This window comes from Balaenoptera borealis, assembly GCF_965194805.1.
Source record: "Balaenoptera borealis genome assembly, chromosome: 8".
In the NCBI taxonomy this organism is placed as follows: Eukaryota; Metazoa; Chordata; class Mammalia; order Artiodactyla; family Balaenopteridae; genus Balaenoptera; species Balaenoptera borealis.
The window spans coordinates 103,796,752-103,815,342 of record NC_138865.1 but is presented as its reverse complement, the minus strand read 5'-3'; the positions used below and the strand labels follow the sequence as shown (position 1 = coordinate 103,815,342).

At 42.1% G+C, this 18,591-nt stretch overlaps 1 long non-coding RNA gene across 1 annotated transcript; it reads left to right on the top strand.

Annotated features, from left to right (window-relative positions):
* Positions 1-354: 354 nt before the first annotated feature.
* On the top strand, positions 355-18,282 carry LOC309633445. Its single transcript, XR_014247528.1, has 2 exons — positions 355-9,636; positions 10,219-18,282. It is a non-coding gene; the product is annotated as an uncharacterized lncRNA (long non-coding RNA).
* The last annotated feature ends 309 nt before the right edge of the window (positions 18,283-18,591 follow it).

Here is an 18,591-nt window from a genome sequence, read left to right as displayed (position 1 = left end):
GTCTTATAGCTTTAGGTCTTACATTTAAGGCTTTAATCCATTTTGAGTTGATTTTTGTATATGGTGTGAGATAAGGATTCAATTTCACTCTTCAGCAATATGGGTACCTAGTTTTCCCAATACCATTTATTGAAGAGATTATCCTTTTCTCATTGTTTGCTCTTGGCATCCTTGTCAAAGATCAGTTGACCATAGATGTATGGATTTTTTTCTGGGCTCTCTATGCTGTTCCATTGGTTAATATGTCTATTGTTATTCCAGTATCATACTGTTTTGACGACTATAGCTTTGTAGTGTATTTTGAAATTAGGCAGTGTGATGCCTCTGGCTTTGCTCTTCTTGCGCAAGATTGTTTTTACTATTCTGGGTCTTTTGTAGTTCCATACGAATTTTAGGACAGCTTTTTCTATTTCTGTAAAGATCATCACTGAGATTTTGATAGAGATTTTATTAAATCTGAAGTATGGACATTTTAACAATGTCCATACTTGTTAACAATGTCCATACTTGTCCATAATTCTTCCAATGCATGAATGTGGGATGGCTTTTAATTTATCTGTATCTTCTTTTGTTTCTTTCATTAATGTATTAGAGTTTTCAGTGTACAAATCTCTCACCTCTTTGGTTAAGTTTGTTCCTAAACATTTTATTCTTGTTATTGCTATTGTAATTGGGAATGTTTTCATCCTTTCCTTTTCAGAGCATCCATTGTTTGTGTACAGAGTTACCACTGATTTTTGTATGTTGATTTTGTATCCTGCATCTTTACTGAATGTGTTTATTAGTTCCAACAGTTTTTTGTTGAATGTTTAGGGTTTTCTACATAAATAATTATGTCATCTCCAAACAGGGACACTTTTACTTCTTCCTTTCCAGTTTGGATGCCTTTTATCTCTTTTATTTTCTAATTGCTCTTTCAGTCCAATGGTGAATAGAGGCTAGCCAGAAATTATTAAATCTATTTTTATAGGTAAAGAAAATGAGACGTTCAGATGTTTAGTAAGCTCAAACATTTAGTGTAGGTTGAGACTAGAATTTACACTAGTCTCTGTCTCAAACTCCAGGGCTCATCAAACTTAATCCACCTTCCACTTCAATCCCATTAATAGATGAGACTGCAACCCAAGCTCCAACCTGGACTGGCTTCCCAGTCTACCCACTGAGAGGATCTATTCCTGCTCTCTTCCTCCTCAAGAACATTGGGCAGTCCCCCTCTGTTGCCATGGCAAACCCCATGCGGCCCCACTAACAAAGGGCTGCTGTGCCCTCTGACTAAATCCTGCACACAAGGTCTGATTACCACATGCAAACCCAGCTTGGAAAACCTCCCTCAAAACGCAGCTGGCGGTCTTCTTTTTAGCCTTCTAATTTAACATTTTTTTCTATTACCAAAAAAAAAGGCAGAGGGCATATTTCCATATTCTGGTTCTCATTGAAATTCTCTTAGAGAATATGCTTCCCTCAGCTCTGTTCTCACTTCCCACAATCTGCTTTCCTGGCCATGTGGTACCAGCCCCTGTCATCCTCCCTAGCCCTTTTCTGTGGCTTAGGAAAGATATAAAGATGGCATACTTAGGGAGACAGGAAAGTGACAGGAGGTTGTGAGAAATGGTCAGTGCAGGATGTAGTTTGCTGGTACAGCGGCCAGGGCCTGTTGATGGAGTGGATGTGGGTGAGGAAAGTGAGCAACCAGGCAGAAAGAGATGCCAAGTCCTGATAAAGGAAAGCTTGGGAGAAGAGCAAGTTTGGGGCTGGTAGGAATCAAGAGATCTGTTCTGTGCAGGTTAATTATGGCCTACTTATTAGACATCCAAGAAGAAACGTAGAATAGACACTCCAGGTCTATGCAGCTCAGAGTATCGTGTGAATTAAAGAACATCATCATGAAACACATGCAACTTTGAAGGATTATAAATATTTTGGTATGCCAAAAATGTAAGGTGATATATGGAATCTAAGGAAAAAAAAGAAAAAAGTCAGGAAGAACCTAGTGGCAAGACGGGAATAAAGACACAGACCTACTAGAGAATGGACTTGAGGATATGGGGAGGGAGAGGGGTAAGATGTGACAGGGTGAGAGAGTGTCATGGACATATATACACTACCAAATGTAAAATAGATAGCTAGTGGGAAGCAGCCACATAGCACAGGGAGATCAGCTCGGTGCTCTGTGACCACCTAGAGGGGTGGGATAGGGAGGGTGGAAGGGAGGGAGACGCAAGAGGGAAGAGATATGGGAACATATGTATATGTATAACTGATTCACTTTGTTATAAAGCAGAAACTAACACACCATTGTAAAGCAATTATACTCCAATAAAGATCTTAAAAAAAAAATGTAAGGTGTATTATAGGAACCAGGGAGAGACAAGGCAGAGACCAGGTTACAAATAGTCCTCTGTGTTCAATGGAAATCTACTGAAGGTTACTTTTGAGTCAATTTGTAATTACATCTGCAATTCACAATTACATTTTCTTTGAAATGGTCTAAAACATCTCTTCTTTGTCTCCCTAGAGCAGCAGGGCTTCTCAGCCTTGGTACTATTGACATTTGGGGCTGGGCAATGCTTTGCTAGAGGCACCTGTCCTGGGCACTGGGTGATGTTTAGCAGCATCCTGACCTCTGCCTGCTACGTGCTAGTACCTTCACTTATCTCCTAAATCAGAACACACAAAACTGTCACCAGACATAGCCACATGTCCCCTAAGGGTAAGACCACTCCCAGGTGAGAACCATGGACCTAGCAGGAACCAGTGTTATCTATTTGCTGTAGAAGTTCCTGGACCTATTTCCATAGACTGACCTGTACCTGTATTTACCAATAGTACATGTTCTTTTTATCTTTTTCACATACATTCTTTTATGTTATATGCATCGACTTTTAACTTATTTCACATGCCTTAGTATTTGGGATAAGCTAACTATGCTGGTACATAGGAAACTGCCAGGTTTTTTTTTTTTAATATGACATAGTATTCTGTAGTGTATGTATGTATATATATATATATATATATATATATATATATATATATATCACAGTATATCTGTATCTATGTTAGCTAACCTTGAACTTGTTTTGTATTTCAAACAAATTTGCAATAAATGTCCTGACATATATTTCCTTATGCACGTGTGTAAATTGTCTCTCAATCTCTCAATTGTAGACAAACGTGGAATTGTTGGCTCTCAGAGTATATGCATTTTTAATTTTAATAAAACTGCCTCCAATAGATTGCTTGTAAAAATAGCGGCAAAAATTCCCTCCCTGTATCCAGGCTCCTTTGCAACATGAAATCTGTGGCTCCTCCCCTTGTAAGGCAGTGTCCTTTTCTCCAGCTCTTGAGTTTGGGCAGGCTCCGTGACTCACTGATCAGTGGAATGCAGCACAGTACGTAGAGATGAGAACATGCGGCTGCCTTAGATCCAGTCTTGCCCTCAAGGTATTGGAGTCTTGACCCAAGGGATGGTCCAGAACATAGCAGAGGAAGCAGTAGAGGTTCTAAGGTACACAGGGAGACTTATTATAGAGGGGAGAGGGTAGGAGGTGCTAGGGTTTGGGAGGTATCAAGGAAGTGAGTCAGGAGGGCAAGGGGGTTAAACTATTTCCCAGGGGAAGCCAGGTCTTGAAGGATGGGAGGGAGATCACTGACCAGGCATGTCGAGGGCACATGCAGAATGGGAATCTTCAGCTTCAGCTTCTCCCAAGACAGAGCTGATTAATCCCAAAGGCTCTGGCCCTCCACCCTTTGGAGAAATTACAGGGAAGGCTATCAGATACTGAACACCCACTCATGCAGTGAGGTGAACAAGGGCAAGGCTATGAACTAACCCCCCTTGGAGGAGTCCAGCCCAGTGCCAACCTATCAGCCCCCGAAGAAAGGGGTCTATTAAAAGCACATGACATTTTTTCAGAATATAAAACATATCTCAGATAATTGGCTTAAGCAGGAATTAAAGGGACACATTTCTTTGGGATAAGGAATATGAGAGGCCTGTTGGTTTTGGCTGTGGGTCAAATCAGAGGCTGAGAGGCAAAGTCTTGTGAAGCTTTGGGAAAAATCTGGAAGCATCATCTTTCTTCCTCCCTCCTGCTGCACCAGGATGTCTCCTTTGACATTTGAAATACCCTGTCGTGCTATTCATCTTCTCACCAAAAAAAACTTTTTTTCTGAACTAATGCTCAGTTCTAATCACTGGAGTAGCCGGGAAACCCTTCTTTGTTTTCTTCGCCCTTACTCTCTCCTCCACCCTTCTCTTCTTTGCCCCCCTTTTTCTTTTCCCTTTAGGGCTGTTTCCAATAGAAAAGAATCATTTCCCTAAGAAGCACAGAGACTCTAGTTAATGGTTTAGTCATTTTGGAGATGAATAACAGCAAGTCTGCCTTGTCTTCCTGGTACAGACTTCTGTGTACATGAGGTAATATATTAGGACATTCATTGCCAAATTGTTTGAAATACAAAAAAGAAAAAAGAAAGAAAGAATAACAAACTAAAGATCCAATAACATAGATACAGATAAATAAACTGTGCTATAGCCTTACTACAGAATATTATGCTATAAAAAAAAAACCTGATAGCTTGCTATGTACCAGCATATACCTAGGTATCAAAAAACACAAAGATGTATGAAATAAGCAAGTTAAAAATTGATGCATATCACATAATAGCATTTGTGAAAAAGAAAAACAGAACACGTACTAACAAAATACTACATACGTGAAAAAGAAAAACACAACAGAACCAGAAAGTGAACAGAACATGGTAAATATGTGTATAGGTAAATGTATAGAAATAAGCTTTGTATAGAAATACAGCAAACGGAGGATGCTGGTTACTTCTAGGTCATTGGTTCTCAACTGGGGGTGACTTTTTTGCCCCCAGGGCACATTTGGCAATGTCTCAAGAACACTGGTGGTGTTGGGAGGAGGGATGGTGCTACTGGCATGTAGTGGATGGCGTCCAGGGTGCACAGGACAGTCACCCCCAGCAAGGAAATTATCCAGCTCAAAATGTCAGTAGTAACAGGGTTGAGAAGCCCTAGATAAACAAAGAGGGCCTAAGGATTACACAGATGTCAAAGAAGTTTATCTTTAATGTTTAGACCTTTCGAATACAATGCAATTGTACATTGCTTATGTAATTATAAATTAATTGAAAATTAACTTTCAGTAGATTTCCATTGACAATGGAGGACCCTTTGTTACCTGATCCCTGCCTCTCTCTCCCAGCTCCCTCTCATGCATCTGACATTTTTGGCATGCCAAAATGTTTATAGTCTTTTAAAGTTTCATGTGCTTCGTAATTGCCTTTTTTTCCCCCACATGATGATCCTTCAGCTCAGAAAGCCTCTCTCCTCCTCCTTTGCCTAGTGACATCCTAGTCGTTCTCCAGAACCCAGCTCAAGTACTATTTTCTCTGCTCTTCCCAGGTGAAGCTGCTCGCCTCCTCTTCTCTGACATCTCTGCAGCACCTAGACATCTGGGATTATCATTAGATCTCAGCACCCTGACATGGGGAGGCTGGCTCTGTAAAGCCCTAACCCAGCCAGTCATGAGGGACATTCTGGCTTCCTACACACACCATCGAAACACACAAAAGAACAGGTCACATGTCACACGAACTGTATCATGTGACCCCTACAGAGAATGAGGCACACACCTCATGTTAGCAGGGGTCACACACTCAAACATCCACTGGGGTGTTAGATACTGTGAATGTGTGAGTGGGCATGGAGGGAGCTGGAAAACCAGAAAGAACAGCCCCAGCTAGAGGGGCAAATTTGGCTACCTCCTACTGATTATTTCCATGTAGGCCCCATGTTGCCAGATTTTCCAAGATAAGTTGGAAATTTGGAATTTTATTGTACAGTTTCTCAATGCTCAAAGTTTAATATCCAATTCAAAACTCCATGATTATTCTACAAGTGAAACAATAATGCATCAAAGGATTAGATCTGTCGTAATGGCTACTGATTTTTCAACTCTGAATGATAACGATTCATAAATGAAGTTACTGAACTGAATAAAAAAAGAAATGGAAATTATAGTCTAGTACAGAGGACAGGCACCAAGACACATGAGAACCTAAGATAGCTCACCTATCACACAATCGTTAACATACAGACCCACTCAACAGAGAAACATCAACCCTTGCCAACACCAAAGTGACACCTTCTCCTGTGAGGTTGAGTAAGTGAAGGGGCTGGAAAGAAGAACCAATTCTTTCTCCCTGAAACTTCTCAGATGACAGAGGGTCCTATTCTGTGAACTGAGGTGGGTGGGGACAAGAGAATAAGAGAGAGAATGTTTCTCCTACAATAGTGGTAATAAACTAGATTCCCCTTGAATATGATTCGATGATCCCATGAACTGTTTGCAAACACCCAACTCTCAGGTTTGTCGAATGACTAGTAGACAGACATCACAGAGGACAATTATTCCAGGCTCATGCAAGGAGTTCTCTTTGTTACCAGCTGCCTCATGAACTGCACTCCTTGGAGCAGAATCACGATGGACAATGTCCAGATGATCTTTTCATCTCGTGGCCCTCAAAACCCAGCCAAGGCTGGGAGCCAAGTGAGAGCAGGAAAGGGGCCTGGGCCTCAATTTCTGATCTGCCACAACCTTGCCAAGTGTCTTTGGAGCCGACTCCATTCTCCTATGTCTCCAGTGGGATCCATGTTTTAGGATCTTGGACATTGGCCTCAGGCATTTGTCTCTGCATATCACATGGAAAGAGAGACTGGCTCCTGGTGGAGCCCATTCAGACAAGTAGGAAGGAAGGGACACGTGATCAGACTTCCCCGACAAGGGGAGACTATAAGGTACAGCCCCTCCACATGCAACACACCGAAACATGCACCTGTTGCCATAGAAACCCCATAATGCAGGGTGAGTAAATGCAGACTGAATAGATCCCATCCAAAATGCTTGCTGAAGCCGCTGCATTCAGCCCCTTTCATCACCAGAGCCGGAGTCCAGCTGGAGCCAGAATTAGTGATGGGTAAAGAGCTCAAAAGGCTGCTGGTCCCCTTCCAGGGAATCTCCGATTTATGTAAAGTCTCTTGGGTTTGGAAGACTTGAGTGGCCCAGCAGTCCCGTGAGAGTTGTGGTTCCCTCCTTTCTCTCATCCGGGGCCACAAACTAGCATCTCACTCTGTGCTGGGGGAGTGGTGAGGAAGCTAATCAAAGCAGCTTTTAAAAGGCTTTCAGAGTTTGCAAAGAAAGGATGTTTTGAGTAGAGACCAGAGCAGTTTTGCCCCCAGCCTGTTTCCCCTTCTTTCTTAAACACACACAGATTGAGTTAGACTCTACAGCAATGAGGTCGGAACAAGCAAAAACTTTTAACAAAGCTATTAAACATGATTTTCTTTCCACACAATGCAGCAGCAGCTATGGGTCATATGTAAATCCTGAATGCCCAAAGTTCTATTCTGAAGAGTTCACATTAATTAGAGTAAATAAAAATATGCCCCACCCCTCTTTTCTACAGATGCATCCAATCAAGTTACATGAAGACTTTAATAGCTAGCCAGAGCCCACCTATATAGCTGAACTATATTTCTAGGCTCCTAGGGTAAAATAAATAAATATAGAAGTGGCAGAGGCCATTTAACAGGAAATATCTCGGGAGATTTTATGGACCACGTGGAATGATCCATCCCATGGGGACAGCTAATGTGTCAGATCAACTGGATTCAGAGAAAAGTGAGTTTGTAAAAACTTTACGTCTTCAAAGCTGTAATGGTTTCCCACATCCCCTCCTTTAAATATCACTATGCTCCTCACCCAGCTTTCACTGCTCTGGCCCATCCGGATGAGGACAAACAGGGGTAACATTATCAGAAAGTCAACAATCATTTCCTTTCTCCTGAGATGTCTTACAAATCTTAAATTTATATAACAGAGAAGAGAAAGGAAAAATTCTTTGCTTTTCCCATTTAGAGTCTTAGGGAAGAGGGTATTGTTAAATTCTGGAGGGGTATTTTCTTAATGAGGCTTTCCAATTCAATTAGCTGGGAATAAAATGAGGGGAAATTCATAATAAAGCCAATATGTAGATGTATGATTTCCCATAGGATTCTGCCTTGACAAGGGCTGTCAAGCCATTCTGGGATCATGTTGCTGGGATGCCAGAATGAGGCACAGAGGGACAGGGAGAAAATCCAGCTCGGGGCACTGGTGAAGTAGGCTAGGCTCATAAGCAGTATTTTCTGCTCTCCCTTCAAGGATAACGCTCAGCTCCTAAAGATGCTCCACCACTGTCTTTGCTGCCGGGAACAAAAAGCTCAGGGGATTCACCAAGCCCACCTGCACAGCTCCTCAGCTCCTCCTACCTGGCCTGAGTCTCTCTCCTGGTCCAGAGCCTGGCAAACGGGAGATGCCCAATAGATTCCAGCTTTCTTTTTCCTTTGCATAAATCGCTTATTCATATCTGGTTCAAAGTACTTTCACAGCCATTTTATTGAGAGACTTTCACCCTAATATTTTTGCCTAAGCTAGGCAGGGATTAGAATTCCCATTTTAAAAGTGGTGATATCAGTTTTTCAATGTCCCCTCAAAACTTCCAGGATAATGTTCATCTTGTTAGGATGACCTACTTATTAGCCACTTCCTGGTCTGGCCTCTGCCTCCCTCTCCAGCTTCTCTTTCCTTAACTCTATCCCCTGTGATGCATTAAAGTTATGCTGAACTACTTGTACTTCCTTGACCTATGGTATGGTTTCACACCATACCTTGACTCTTGCTTTTCCTGACCCCTTGAAGGCCTCAGCCCAATCCTCTGGTCAGCAGAGGCATCCTGTCAACTTCTAGGCATGTTTCAAGATTCAGACCAGGTTTCCTGCAGGGAAGCCTTCCCTGATGCTTTTTCCTCTCCCAGGCTGATCAAAAGTCTCTGGTATTTACCTGCATCATATCAACCACTTTGTAGAGTGTTTGCCTATTCCCATGTGAACTTTTCCCCACCTGACTATGAGTTTCTAAAAATCCAGGAATATCTTGTTGCAAACGATAGTAAACACGAATCAACGTGACCTTACTTTTTTCAAAATAGGAGAGGGAACGTATTGGCCCAGTAACTCAGTGTAGTACTTAGGGCACAGCTGGACTCTGCAGCTCAAGTGATATCCCCGGAATTCTACCTCCCCTGGTATTCAAGCTCTACTTTCTTTCTTTTTTTTCTATATGGACTTTATTCTCAAGAAACATTTCCCTCCACACAGCACCTCCTAGAATAGAATAAGCAAGTGTGAAAAGGGCACAAATAAGTCTGGAGGGAAAGCCAAGGGCTAGATCAAGTAGAGCGTAGTGGTCATGTTAAGGACTTTGGGTTTTATAAATGCATCAGAAAGCCTTGGGGGATTTAAACATGAGAAATAGATATACACTAAGACAGCCACTTTTGTTTCCACTGGAGAAAATGAATGGGAGAGGCAGAGCGTGGGACAGGGTCAGCAGCTATGAGGAAATATCTCAGGAGATTTTATGGACCACGAACTAAGATGCTGTGGTTCGGACTAAGATGCTGGCAATAAAGATGGAGAAGAGTGGACAGAGCCAGGATATACTTTGGAAATGAAAATTGGAAGATTTGATCATGGATTGGATGGAGAAAGTGGTTATGGAAAGGGAGAAAGCAAGGATGACTTCTTTGTTTTTGTTTTTTTTTTTTGTGGTTCAAATGAATTTTTTTTAATTAATTAATAATTTACTTTTGGCTGCGTTGGGTCTTCGTTGCTGCATGCGGGCTTTCTCTAGTTGCAGCGAACGGGGGCTACTCTTTGTTGCAGGGCGCAGGCTTCTCATTGCAGTGGCTTCTCTTGTTGCGGAGCATGGGCTCTAGGTGCACAGGTTTCTGCTCAGATGTCTGCCAGATGACTCCAGAGACAGCAAGCAAAGCCAATCAGCAGTCTGTCTCCTAACCACTGCGCCATCTGCCTTAGTTGTTGGAATCCTTTTCGTTTTTTGAAACACAACATGCCAGGTGCTGTGCTAGATCCATTAAATGAACCAGAGCAACGGCTCTCTGAGGTAGATGTTAACCCCATCGCACAGATGATAAAACAGAGGTGCCCGGTTTGACTGACTCAAATCACACCACCAGTAACGGGCCAGACTTCCACGGTCTGCATTCCCGCATTAAGCCCTCAGCAACAGACAGCCCTCCTCCAGGAAGCCTGCCCAGCAAGGGTCCTGGAGGTTCCTCAGAGGTGCGCAGGCAAGGATGACTTCTTTACTTAGGACTTGAGCAATTGGTGACACCAGTGTCTGGATAAAGAGACACTGGTGGGAGGAGAACAGCAAAGAGAGGAGGGGCAAGTTTGGAGGGCAGAGTCGACAGTTCCATTTGGATATGTTCACTGTTCGTGGGACATTTAGGTGGACTTCAGTTTGGTTTGTGCACAGATTGTCTGCCCATACCTGCCCCAGACCTGGGTCTAAAATATGGTATCTAGCAGCTGACCAGGGAAGGAAAAATGTAGAAAAATTTAGGGAATACAGACACCGTGATTGACAAATAGAGATCACCTTTTAATTCTTGAAATTTTCACTGGAGAAATTTGCACTTACGGTAACCAGATAACCAGATCTGGGTTCTATTACCAGCTCTGTTACACTCTGGCTGTGTGATCTTGGTCAATTCACCATCCCTCTCTGAACCTTAGCTTCCTCAACTATAAATGGGGATAATTCTACATCCCTCAATTTCAGAGCTTTTTTGAAGATCTGCATGTTAAAAGGTATTGCATACAGTACGATTCCATGCAGATGTGGAATATAAAAAACAAACAACAAACAAAATGAACAAACCAAACCAAACAAAAACAAACATGTAGTTACAGAAAACAGAGTAGTGGTTACCAGAGGGGAAGGGGCAGGGGGAGGGCGAAATGAGTAAAGGGGATCAACTGTATGGTGATGGATGGAAACTAAATTTTGGGTGGTGAGCAACCTGCAGTGTATACAGAAGTCAAAATAGTAATGTTGTACACATGAAACTTACATAATGTTATAAACCAATGTTACCCCAATTAAAAAAAAATAAAACTCATGGTAACAAAAATTTGTTTGACTTAGGTTATATCTACAATGAACTATATTAAAATGTTTTTGACTAAAAAAAGGTATTGCAAACTGTAGAACAATAAATATCTATAAATCAGAATTATGATCATTTTAATATGTACACAGACATCAAAACCAAAGGACTTTTTATATGAAAGTGAGCCGTGTAAGAAAAATTGGGTACATTCTTTCTTCAGGCCCTAAACCTTTGAAACAATACCAAGAACAATCTCAGGCTTCTGGAGTCAATGAAACACTTTGCTTACTCTGTGTTTTAAACTCTCCCATCACCCCCAGTTAGTTACTCACAGCTTGTCCCCTGTGGCTGATGCTGAAATGTATTTCGCCCCCTGTATGTCCCAGTTTCTCAGGCTAAATCCATTCCATTTGGCTGAAGGAAGAGGCCAGGCAAGATCCCACATGACTTCCCTTCCCCTGGCCGCCAGAGAGCTGTGAGATGAGCTCCAGGATTTTGCCAACAAAGGACTGTGGCTGAAACAACCACCTGTGAACTGAACTTTGCAGGTTTTATTTCTTTCTTTTTGAACAGAAAAGCCTGGGAATGCCCAGGAAGGGGATGAGATCATCTGTCTGGTCTGTCTTAGGTCTTCTCATTCCACATTACATCATGCTGGAAAGAGAGAGCGTCTGGATATTCCTTACGCAATCTGCAGGGGTGTGAAGCCAAGGAGATGCTGCTTGCTGTGTCGTGATTCCCCAGCTCTGCTCACACAAGAGCACGCACTCCCGTTGCTAACTCTGCCAACAGTTACAGAATGCCCACCATGTGCCTGAGATTTTCAACGTAAAGATAATCTTGCACATTCATTAACTTAATGAACGTTTATTTTGAGTGTTTACTACGTGACAGGTACTATTATAGGTGCTGGGGATAGAGAGGTGAACAAAACACACAAAAAATCCCTGCCTTCATGCGGCAGGCATTTTACTGCAAGAGATGGCCAACTAACAAATCAACATCTGACTATATAATACATGGTCAGAGAAGTGCTCCGAAGTAAAAATGAAGCAGGATGAGAAAGTAGAGCGTATAGGATGGCTATTTTGGATAAGATAATCAAGGTAAGTCCCTCTAACAAGGTGACGTTTGTGCAGAGGCCAGAATGAATTGAAGCATGTACCGACAAACGTCTCTGGAGGAAAGCAAGAGATCTCCAAGCAGAGAGAACAGCAAGGGCAAAGGTTCGGAGACTACAGAGTGTTTTAGTTAGAGAGGCTACTGTTTCTCACATCCATTATCTTGGAGCATCTCTATAATCCCATAGCTCCATGCAAACCCCAGAAGAGATTCGTCCCATCATCATACAGTCATACAGGTGATAAAACTGTATATCCAAGATGGTGTCATACACCTTCTCTGTAAACAAGTCTATATATATATATATCTTATATATCGCAGATTCAGCCCTCACTCAGTTCTGCTCTTATTTAATTCTCACATGTGCTTTCTGTTAGACGTTCTTTCTATAGAAGGAAAATTAAAGTAAGAGTTTTGTGATTGAGATTAATAGCAAAGAAAAGCAAGAGGAAAGAATTCTCCCACTTCCTCTCTGGTTTGCATATGAATGTTGAAGGTCTTGCTACTTTTGAAGAAAAAGTTCTAGACAGTCTATCTAGCTACGTCTTTGGTCATGTGTAATGCACCAGCCAGTTGAGAGTTATTCCATTCCATTCCATTCCATCCTCGTGCCCAGGATAACAGAAAACCACCATTCTTTCCGTGGACCGAACGGACAGGCTCGCTGTTGCTATGGGCACTCGCATTCAGTGCAAAGAGTTGCTCCAGACCAACTTGTGTCAACCTTTTGCCTTAGCCCTTCACAATCATGAACAGGTATTATTACTCAAACTGTCACTGAAACCACTTTCAAAAGGTTCTTTTAGAGATAAACACCGGGGAAGCCTTCAAACTCATCCATTTTGCTAATAATGAGGACCCAGTTTCAAGATGTTTAGTGTGTGGAGGCTCTGATTGGGTCTATTTTTTTTAAAAAAAGGAAGAAATGGTAACAGAAAGCAAAGGAGAGTTAAGAATGAAGGAAATGGGGAAATGAATTAACATTAATTATGTACCAGGCACATTTAGTACTCATCAACCATATAAGGTAGATATCTTTATTCCTGTATAACGACAATGTGAAGTTCATGAAGATTCCAGAAAGAGCTAAAGATCAAATAGCTGGTGAATGCCTCAGTTGAGATTCAAACCCAGGTTTAGCTTCTCTCTACTAATCTATCTGCTAAGGCCTTCGTTTTCTCTCTGAAAAGTCAGAGATAGTCAAAAAGTCCATGATTTCTGGTGTCTACAGCTCTATTAAAATTGTTGATCATTAAAAAGTCCAAGAGACTGAAATTTTTGCCTGGTACACCCAAATATCTAGCAGTTCCATCTTTAAACAGAGGATAATATCCCTTTAAAATTAGCATTCCAAAAAGTTCTGGCCCCCAGCTCCTGGCTCCCATTTGAGGATATTCAGTGGGGCTCCCGTAATAGACATAAATAGCACTGGGTAATCCTCAAGGCTCCTCGCCGAGTGACCACTGATGCAGTTTGAGGTTTGGATGACACTGTCACAGGAAGTACTGGAAGCAACTAGTATTGTGACGCTTAGAATGATGGCTTCTTTACAGAGGAAGCAGAAATATTCCCACTAAAATGATTTCACAAGTCACTTTGATTCATCACGTAACTTGTCAGGTGGTGATTATTTGTGTACATGGCTGACTTTCCACTGGGGATGCTGGCTGACCCTGGAGAATGGGTACCATGCCTTAGTCATGTCTATGTCCCCGTAGCATGCCACAGGGTTGGCACTCCATCAGGTTTTAGTAAATGGATGTCAGTTATCTGCTGCTGCAAAACAAACCACTCCAAAACGTGGGGCTTAAAGCAAAAACCATTTCTTTAGCTCACAATTCTGTGGGTCAGCAATTTAGGCAGGTATAGCTGCTGGCTCTTCTGCCGCCCGGCTCCCTCCTGAGAATGAGGTTAGCTGTGTACAGTGAGGCAGTTCAGTTTCTGATCGTGGCTGCGCGCACGTGCCCCTCCCCCTCCTGCACTCTGGCCCAATTCTGTTCCCACGGCATGACAGGGATGGCAAGAGCAAGCGAGAGAAACAGAAGCACGCCGAAACAGAACTTCTCACAGCCTGGACTCAGACTGGCACATTATAACTTCTGTCACATTCTATTAGGTGAATCAAGATACAAGGGCAGCCAGATTCAAAGCCTGGGGAAATAGACTACCCTTTGATGAACGGGCGGCAACGTCACATGGCAACGGATGTGGGATGAGCAGAGAATCAGGGCCCTTTTTCCAACCGACCACAAAATATTTGTCATGAATGAAAGGCACAGCATATCAAATTATAATATGAGATCTGTTTTCTCACCACAATCAATGCCCCCCTCATAAATAGTTTACTTTCTAACCCAGAAGAAGGACATAGAGGTCTCCAATCGCAAACGTGAGATAGCCCATATTCCACACGCAGCAAAGACCAGGACACGAGACACGAAAGGTTTGATGTTCCAGATTAGAAGACTGGAGTTCATGGTTTCTGTTTTGGTTTGGTTTTTCCCTTGGGAGAACAAGAGTCTCCTGACCTAATTGTCTGCATGGATTTAAGTTAATAGTGCCAATTCTCTGTTTTACCCCGAGAGGCAGTGTTGGATGAGTTGGTGAAAGAACATGCTTTGAAGTCAGGCAGACTGAGTTTCAAATTCTGGCTCCTGCATGGTCTAGTCACATGACCTGGTGTAATTTACCAGTGACCTGGTAAACTCACTCTTCCGGGTTGGTTTCTTTATAAGATGGGGATGAATAATAACCATTATGCATGTCTATTAGGATTATTAAATGAGATGGTATATGCACAGCACCTAATACGGTGCCAGACACAACATAGGTCACAAATAAATATTAGTCCCCTTCAAACCTTTCTTCCCTGAGCCTCTCTGCACTGCTGGAGGGTACCTTCCCATAAATCCAGGATAGGAAGAAGCTTCTTGAAACATCGTTCTGGGAATACTCAAATCCAATAGTAAACATTGGGCATCATTTTCACTGAAAATTAGGGTAAGTTAAGTAACTTAACTGAACAGCAATTTAAACAAGTATTTCATATAAAACACATACGTGTGAATTCGTACCTGGCCAGTATTTAATTAATAAAACATGTGGCTTCAAAGAAATTTCCAATGGGCAGGAGTCCACTTTAGGCTATACTATATGCATGTCCCTATAGTTGAGCAGATTTTGGAGGTCAAAGTTTAAGAATCAAATGTAGGGTAATACCCACCCAGAGCCCATCTTGCCATTAGGGATTCTTAGAGATATTGATTTCTCTACTTCCATGCCTGCAACTGAAAAAAATCCCCTCTGCTTTTTCTTCCATTGTCGGTCCTTCATTCCTGAAAAGAAAACTGGCTGACATAAGTTTCCCCTTTGCTCTAGTTCATGTTCCATCTTCCAGCTGAACCTCCCCCCACCTCTCCACTCACACCCAATACTTACTTTTCCCCCTTTTCCCACATTCCAGAAGATTCCAGTGTGATTTGTTCAGCCTTTAGATAAGCTTTGACTACCTGAACACTGCTCATAAAAGAGCCTGGTGGGAGGGGAATCAGCCACAGTCTGTGATGACTTTTCCTGCCTAGCTCCAGCTTTCCGAAAGAGCGATATATTTCTTGCGGGTCACCTTCGTGTGTCACGGACATTCAGTCCAAACTCCCAGACATCAGTGCAGATCCATCTCAGTAACTACGATCGCCACCGACGTGGCATGCATCACGTCCGGTCCTTTCGACACAATGAGGTCACCAGAGACTAAAAGAACTGGATGAGTTATGTAGTTTTAAATGCATTCACATAGACACCTGTCCAGAGCAAAGAGGTTCTGAAATCAGACAATCGGGCAGCAGGGGGTTGGTTCCAAGCTCTGAGTCAGGAAGCAGAGCTGAACTAACTGATTCACAGTCAAGCCCCCATGCACCACTGACTGTGCGGCTTTGAGAAGTGAGTTCATTTCTCTTTGCCTCAGTTTCCTCACTTGTGCAATGCAGATGATAATGCAACTTACTTTACAAGGTTGTCGTGGGACTTGAATGAGTTAACTGGGTGTTGGCATACACAAACGTTTGATTTCTGAGATTGACATATACACACTACTATTTATACATAAAACAGATAACTAATAAGAACCTGCTGTATAGCACAGGGAACTCTACTCAATACTCTGTAATGACCTATATGGGAAAAGAATCTAAAAAAGAGTGGATATATGTGTATGTATAACTGATTCACTTTGCTGTACAGCAGAAACTAACACAACACTGTAAATCAACTGTACTGCAATAAAAATTAATTTAAAAAATATCTGCAGTTCCAATTAATTGATTGCTGTGTGACCTTGGGCAGGTTAACAAACCTTTTTGCATCTCAGTTTACAAATAGAGATAACAACATTTGCCTCCAAAGATTATTGTAAGAATTCAAGGTATGGTATGTGATTAGCAATACACTCAGAGACTAGTAGCCGATATTTTTAGTGATAGCGAGAATCACCATCACCATGAAGTCAATGAGCAGGATAATGATTGCCTGAGGCAAAAGAGGAGTTATTTTAAATATCAAATCACACTTGAAAATTAAGTCTTAGGAATATATTATGTAGAGAGACAAACATGAGAAGTGAGGGCATTGGAATTGACCAACTGGATTTGAGTTACTGAATCCACCACTTAGCAGGAGCAAAACATGTTATTTGACTTCTCTTTGTTTCTTTTTCCTCATCAGAAAGACTGGAAAAATACCACCTACCTTGCAAGACTATTGTAGGATTAAATGGGATCCTAAGTAAAGCACTTGGCAGGTTGTTAGAGCTCAATAAATGGTGTTTATTCTAAATCAAAGGTCTCAGACAGAAAAAACGACCTGTAATTTTTATTAATATGAAGTGAATTTAAAAAAAAAAAACATGATTTATCCTTGTGAACTTGGCTCAGGCTAAGTTAATGAAGACAGAAGAGAGAAGAGAAATGGGGGGTTAGAAGGACTAAGTATACAGAGCAGAGAGGGAGTTTCGCTGAGGTTAGCTATAAGGAATTTGTGGTTTGATTCAAAAGACTTTGGCTTTATGAGGTTTGAAGGCCCTTTTCAAAAGGAAAACCAGATGTATTAATGGAAAATTTATGCAAACAGTGCGATCTTCAGCAAATGCTGCTTTGAGTCTAATTCCGTTATACTGGGTAGGCGGTGCAGTGGAGAGGGATCCTGGGGTATTTTTAAAAACTCATTTGATCCTGTCTTGCAGACCTTTGGTGATGTCCTCAAACAGGGCAGGTCATGAGACCAGTACTTTGTAAGCAAAAAGTCCCAGAACCACGAACAGATGAATGATTACACTATAGCCAGAAAGCTGTAGGGTTTCCCAGCTCAGACTCCTGCTTTAAATTGTTGAAGAAAGCCAGGCTTTTCTCCCCAGGAGTCCTGCATGTTCAGGCCCAAGGCTCTCCCAGCACAGTCAACAGGGATGAGTTGCTTTTCAAAGCGCCCCTGTCACTTGCCCCTAAGCCCCAGAGGTAAAGGGGAATCATGAGATAATCAATAGTACTTAAGTTACATTTCTTCGGCACCTAAACTGCAAAGACAATAAATTTTCTACTGAGTTTCTGAGAATTAACTGGCAGGCCTCATGAAAAGGCTTGGAATGCTTGAAAATATACAAGGAAAAAATCATCTCAAGATAACGAGACAAATGTATATAGTGTGGGTGCTTACTATAAGGTGTGGTGAGTAAACTGGAGAGGCCAGGGCCCTGGAAGGGAGGGGGCATAAGGACATTAGCAGAAAAAGTGAGATACAAAGTGAGTGCAGGTAGCTTGGGGATGACGAGTACTGGGTGAGCCAACATTGGGCATATGCAGGGCTCTTCCTTTTACGGGTCCCTAGACATACTTGCTGGGACAGGAGTTGATTTTTAAAGGGGCTGCATGGAGGTAGGTAGCCAGAGGAGTGCAGTCAGGGACCAACGTTAAACTCTTGGATCTTTAAGTCCATCCTGCCACCACCTTCTAGGGATACTCATCAAGGCTGCCGAGACTGTTTCTCTCACCTTACTGGAAGGAAGTTCAGGGAAGGGGCAAAAGTAAACAAAATGCCAGAGAGGAGGCAATACAGTATGGTGATTAACAAGACTGACTCCGAAATTAGACAGCCTGAGACACTGACCACAGCAGAGTTTTGAATTTATAGTTTTTTGCTTCTAAAGTACATGCTCCTAACTAATTAACTCTGTGAACATCCATAGATAAAATGTACTAACTCTGCTAACCTGAATAATATGTACAGAGACTTCCTCTTCCCTATCCTGGCTCTATAAACGATCAGAATAAGGAATCTGATATATCCATTTGAGGTCAGAAGTACAGCGAGCAGTGTTTCAAGTCAATGAAGGATGCGGTCTAAACCAGGTTCATATTATGGTCCATTCTGTGTATCCAA